We start from the raw sequence: 6,554 nt of genomic DNA, 5'->3' as shown, positions 1-6,554 counted from the left end.
TATAACAATAATAAAAACTAGACCCATACTAAAGAATATTTTACCAATACTCACCTTTGAATTAATTAATATATTTTATGGTGAAGCCATTCTTGTCTTTACCTAAGGATGAAAAGTATGCTACCTCTTCTTTGGGTTTAACTTTTGCCCTCTGTGGCCTCATGACTGACATGTCTCACTGAAGATAATGATCTAAAGCTATAGAAAAAAATGAGTTTCAATCAGTTTGATAGGTAACTTGGTGCAAATGTCTTGAAGTTGACTTTCAGTGTACCATAATAGCCTGTGCAGTGTGCAGTAAATGTGCCAACGAAAATAAAATACAGTGGATAGCACAGCTCTGCTAAATATTTGCATAAATTAAATGTAATGAACACTAACAGACTTTACTGAAATATTTCTATTGAAAGAACAAATTTAAGTAAACACAAATGCAGCAATTTACCAATACTTCATTTATACTGTACTGGTAATACTAAGCCATTGTATATTTTCACATCAAAAACCAGCCTGTTATTGATTTCCTCTTAAAAATTGCAATTAGCATTCATCTTACTCAACAGACGGTTAGCTCTGCTATGCTAACCGTCGCTAACAGAAGCGTAGCAATTCTAAATAATTAGCTGCATCCATCATAATCAACAGATGGTTAGGTATGCTAACGTAAGCTTAGCTGCACTTACACTGGACTTGCATTATAAATCATTTTCGCGAAAGAGGGAGCAATGTACACAAGCGACCAACAACAACAGGAAAAATTCAAGCTTCAAACCTACCTCATTAGCACAGCTACACGCCATCACATCTCGTGAAGTAAATAGAGCCGGGGGCGGTTCTCTATCGGGGCTGCTAGATGACGTCACTTCCGTACTCAGGGCAATATAATAAATCTCGTTCAAATCAACAAATTGGTTCAGTCGTTGGATTATGAACTTTGTTGATAAGAGTGGCTATTGTTCTATGATTTACAGTGTCAATAAAAAAAAATAGATCACATTTAAAATGAACCCCAAAGGCTCATATATTAAATGAATTACCACAGACGAAAACAAAGGATATTATTGCTAGAATTATAGATCATTTTGTAATCATAAAATGTGATTTCAGTTTCAGTTTTTTAAAAAGGTTTTTTTTTTCATTAACGAAAATGTTTTTTTGCTTTAGTAAATAAAATAACCTTGCTGCTGTCATACAGTTGCTGTCTGAGGATGTTTTAGTACTATACTTTAGTAATGGATGCATGTGTTTTTTGGCAAAATTGTGAGCGAGCCCAATTCCTTGGCTGAGAAGCAACCCTGCAAATGAATGGTCACATGATGCTTTCCTTTTGGCATGAAGCAGGACTGATGGTAGCGCTCACCTTTTCTTCTCCAGACAAGCATTTTTCCGGATGCCCCAAACATTTGGAAAGGGGGTTAATCAGAGAAAATAACTTCAACTCTTTTTTTCTTATTTTGGTCTGTATTTATGGAATCCCCTTTTCACTGGTCACACCAGGCCATCCTCCAAAAGTCTTACTCCCTCACCATGGGTGTAGATGCACTCATACCTGCTTACTGCCATTCCTGAGCAAGCTCTACACTGGTGGTGATGTCCTTATCCCGCAGCTGAATCAACTTTGGGAGATAGTCCTGGCATTTGCTGGATTTTCTTGGGTGCCCTGAAGCCTTCTTCACTTAAAGTTTGTAAGGTCACTAAAGGAAATTACTTTAATTTTCATGGCAAATAGGGACTTTGCAATTCATCTAATCACTATAACATTCTGGAGTACATGCAAATTGCCATCATAAAAAAACAATAATAATAAGTCAGCACTGGAGATTTTTAGAAAATCAATGTCATTCTCAAAATATTTGGCCACTGGTGTACAGAAAGATGTTACATTGTAAAGGCAGGGTGGGATGTTAAATGATGAATCAATATACGGCACTGACAGTTTCTCTGTCTCTGCCTCCAGCTGTTCAAAGTGATGTGATAAACAGCTGTTAACCATTGTATATTTTCAAATAAACAACCACTGCAAGAATTAAATGCTGAAATATATAATTAAATGTCATAGTGTATTTCATTATTTAATTTATCTACTTAGGAATTGGTGGCTGCAAAAAAAAAAAAGGCTCTGCGTCTACAGACAAACATTCACAATACACTGCATTTTGAGAAAAAACGGAATTATGGGGACATGTGCGTAATTGTGGGGACAGGTGACGGTCAGCCAATCAAATGCTGTGAAATATACACTGGTGTGAATAATTCATGAAGTGGTGCATTACGAGGACCTTCCTACAGGGGGCGTCATCAAATACACAAAAATACACAAATTCATGTAATTATGGTTTACAAGGACATTGGCTAAAACTTTGGATTTAAGCCTTCTACAGCCCTAGAAGCACTTCTGCATTGAATGAATTATGAGGACATGGGCTGTGTCCTCATAATTCAAAATGTCCTCGCAGTGTTGCGTGTATTCAGGTGACATGTCCTCATAATACACAAAGGCAAACACACACACACACACACACACACACACACACACACACACACACACACACACACACACCCACACACACACACACACACACACACCGAGAGGAACTTACTCGTTAACATACATTTAAATATTTTTGTTTTGCTGAAAAAAGCATGTCTTTTCAAGTCAAAGGGCTCAAGTCACAAGTCATTGCTACTCACACTGGTGTATGGAAGGTGTGAATGTTTGGTGGTGGTCGGAGGGGCCGTAGGCGCACACTGGCAGCCACGCTTCCGTCAGCCTGCCCCAGGGCAGCTGTGGCTACTTAATTATTATTATTTTATTTAGCTGTGGCTACTTAAGTAGCTTACCGCTACGAGAGTGTGAATGTGCGAGCGCATGAATAATGCAACCACTGTGAAGTGTCTTTGAGTGTCCAAAAGAGCGCCATATGAATCTAATGCATTATTATTATTATTATTATTATTATTATTATTATTATTATTATTATTATTATTATTATTATTATTGGTAAATTCCAAGTCGAGTTGCAAGTCTTTTAACATTTTGTCAAGTCGAGTCTAAAGTTGTCAAATTCATAACTTGAGTCTGACTTGAGTCCAAGTCACATGACCTCTGTTACACTTCTGAAAAAGTCAGGTAATTTGCAGGTCAACTTTATTTCCCCATTTCATGTACTGTTCCCACGTCAACGAGGGAAAACATCTGAAATGGGCCACTATACATTCTTTTCTAAGTGTGGCACATAAAAGAGCTGTTGGACATCACACCTCATGCTTTGAATGTTTCCCCTCTGTGTAAAACCTCTAAAGATTAATTTGGAAGCTGGGAAATTTGTGATTCCTCCCTTTCTGTTTCGGTAATCACCTTTCAAACAGAACATAAAGAAGCCAGGAAAAGAACAGACAGTGAGAAAGGGGCCATAGATTCCATCCGAATTCATGCCAAACTGTAACCTTGCGTTTTGTGCTTGGCTGAGGTATCAAGTAGATCAGCTCATTAAATGCCACAATGAAATTAATCACTAAAAGCAAGACTGAATTACAAACCTTCCTACAACCTTCCGTGACACCTCAGGCTCTCTCAGTTTCCGTGAGGTCGTGGTCCGCATAGCTGCTAAGCCGCATAGCCGCCCCAACTTAAGGCTAGGAAGCCTTTGAGGAAATCCAGGCTAAGCGATCCGGTAGCTGATCGAAAGGAGCGAGACGTTGTCTGCTATCGTAACCCGTCGCTTCCTCCTCAGATGCCGCAGCCTGACTCGACTCCACATGGCTCCCCTGAAACTGGGAATCTCAAAATGATTAATATGTTTACTTAAGTTGATTGATTCTTTGATTGATGTGCAATTATGCTAGTCCAAAGATCCGAAGAGTGTAAACAAGCCATTAGTCATGAGCCTTTCCTTCCTTGTGAAGTTCCAGTGGAAATCCCAGCATGACTCGCTCGCTTTATATCCCTTACTTTCCTGCTTGTGTTACCGTTGGTCCACGAGTCGAATCCAGGTGACCTCTGTAATGGGACGAGGGCAGGCTTGACAGACTCGGCTGTCGGTTCTTCATCATAGTAGAGAAAATGACAAGGAAGGAAGTGACACGATGGGGAGACTTGATTGCTTGCACATGTCCGAGCTGTTGTTGACCGCTGCATGTGCCAGTGACTGGTTTTCCCATTTAAGATCACCAAAACACACAAGAAATATGAATGTATGATAGTATAGTTCTTAAATTCAATAGACGTCTAGAGATCAATAGATGTATAGAATAGATCTATGGAATCAAAAACCAGAACAAAAATGGTTACCACTTTGTTGGGTAACTTTCTTTAGCCTACATATCCCTCCATGTTTGAGCCACCAGTGGATGGTGGATGCACAAAACCCCCACCGTTTGCATGCCCCTGATGGCACCCTAAGTGCAGTGTGAAAAGGGTTTTTAAAGACCATGTTGTGTAAAAGTCACGTCACACTGAGCACGGGAAGCTCACTGCGCATTGCCAAACATTTATAGCATCTGCCATATGTTGTCACAAAAATGTTTCATGCTTGAACACAGCAGCAACACACACTTCAGAGCTTCTACTGTACGCTCATAAATGTGTGCGTGTGTGTGTGTGTGTGTGTGTGTGTGTGTGTGTGTGTGTGTGTGTGTGTGTGGAGGGGGGGGGGGAGCTGTAAGAGACTGTCAGTGTAGATTACAACACGAGAGCGTTTAATAGAATCACTATCTGCATTCCCTCCAATAAGGCCTTGTTTCTGACTCACGCCTCACAAGACATTCCCACATTTTGTGTTTGGCACACATGCAGACCCGACAAAAAACATTAGCAAAAACCACAACTGCAAAATGGTGCCTGTTATCTTCTACACCTCCTGGCACAGCAGCATTTGTGCGTTTTTTAAACAACCGCATTGCAGTTCGCCTGTCAGTGAGTAGAACTGTGGTTATGATCGCTTCACACTTGGGTCATCGTTGTGCATGTGTATATTACAGTGGCTCATAATGCTGACACCAAGTGTCTATGATGGGATCCAAATGCAAGCTACATCCACTAACTGTCTCGTAAGCATGAAAACCCGAGAGCCATAAAAAAGAAGAAGAACTCCCTCAAAGGATTCTCATCTTGTTTTTACTGTACCATTATTCATTATAATTTCAAGGATCTTTCTTTTTGATGTCCAAAGGAGATGCCTCATTTTATTTGCCTTATGCAGGAAATGTGATTGGGTCCCTCATGTGTGTTTACTAGTGATGGGAAAATGAAGCGTCATGAAGCACTTGTAATATTTTTTTACTCCTCTAGATGCCACTCTTGGTTGAAAGATGCAGTGTAATGTAATTAATTTCCTTTGCACTAGCCTTTATATTTAAACCAAGAGCCCCATCTAGGGGAGTCAAAAAATATCACAAGTGCTTCACGAAGCTTCGTTTTCCCATCACTAGTGTTTACATGCAATTATTAGCATGTAGCACAGGGTTTGTCTATTCTTAGGTCCAGTAAGTAAGCATAACTACCACTAACTCCTAAATGTCACAGTGAAATGAGATTTTATAAATCAGAAGTAGTTGGCGAGTACTCAAATAAAAGTGGTAAGCATCTCTCATATCTACTCTACAGTATATGCCATGACATTGTATACAAATTCTGTCATGTTGAAACGTTGGCAAATGATTTTCATGTAATTCTTGCAGGCAAACAAACGGTGCTTGAAAAAAAAAAGAAGCGGACAGGTGCTGTTCTTCACATCTGCTTCTGACAGTCTGGCAGCTGGGAGGTCTTCAAAGTGATCATCCCTGAACAACTTCTACACAGGAGAACCTCCATCACGTGACGCTCCATGGACACGCCTGCACTCGCAGCGGGAAGTCACCCGAACATGGAGAACACGCCACAACACACGCTGGTGTGGGGAGTTCCGGGTCAAAGAGTCAGCGAGGCATTTAAGATCAATGTCGCATGTCAACCCCAGATGGACCTGATTCTTAATCCCAAAGGATTCCAAGAACAAATTCCCAGTTGTCCTTTTTTTAAATTTTTTTTTACCGTTTGAGTAATGACGTTTGATCATAAGCCAGAAGATCCGAGGCTTTCCATCATTATTGTCATTATTATATCGAAAGGTACGATTACAGTCGGTCTTGGAAGCAATGTCTGAAATACTCAGATAGATGGATGATGGACAGATGAAAAATGTCCAACAATTTCAAATAATTGTTGAGTTGTTGAAAGAAAGCAATGATTTCCACCTGTCACTGAAGGCAACAACAGATATAGCTAGCTAGCTAGAACGAAAGTTAGACATTGATCTAAGCCAACACCTGACGCTAGTTGCTAGCACAATAAATCAATGGATAGTGAGAAAATTAGATAGACAAATATATGCAGATAGACAGGTTAAACATTGTGGGACATTAGGGAACAATCGCTCAATTGAGTGAGGAAAATCGGGATTTCAGACATGTCCCCGAAGAGAACATCTGAATTTGCCAACTATTGGGGAAGCATTTTTATGATGCCGTTAATGTGTATGTGTGTCATCTCATCTCTCCCGCTGCTTACCCATTGC

At 40.0% G+C, this 6,554-nt stretch overlaps 1 protein-coding gene across 1 annotated transcript in view; it reads right to left on the bottom strand.

The window, feature by feature from the left end:
- Positions 1 to 1,189, bottom strand: part of LOC147182235 (uncharacterized) — a 9,325-nt gene extending 8,136 nt beyond the window's left edge. The window contains exon 1 of the mRNA XM_086066770.1: positions 55 to 1,189. The gene's annotated coding sequence lies outside the window, so the exon portion shown is untranslated. The remainder of the gene's footprint in view (positions 1 to 54) is intronic.
- Positions 1,190 to 6,554: the final 5,365 nt, after the last annotated feature.

Source organism: Leptonotus elevatus, chromosome 1, assembly GCF_054856555.1.
Source record: "Leptonotus elevatus isolate MCC_2025b chromosome 1, RoL_Lele_1.0, whole genome shotgun sequence".
NCBI lineage: Eukaryota > Metazoa > Chordata > Actinopteri > Syngnathiformes > Syngnathidae > Leptonotus > Leptonotus elevatus.
Note: the sequence above shows the minus strand (reverse complement) of the source record. Positions and strands in the feature narration are given on the sequence as shown.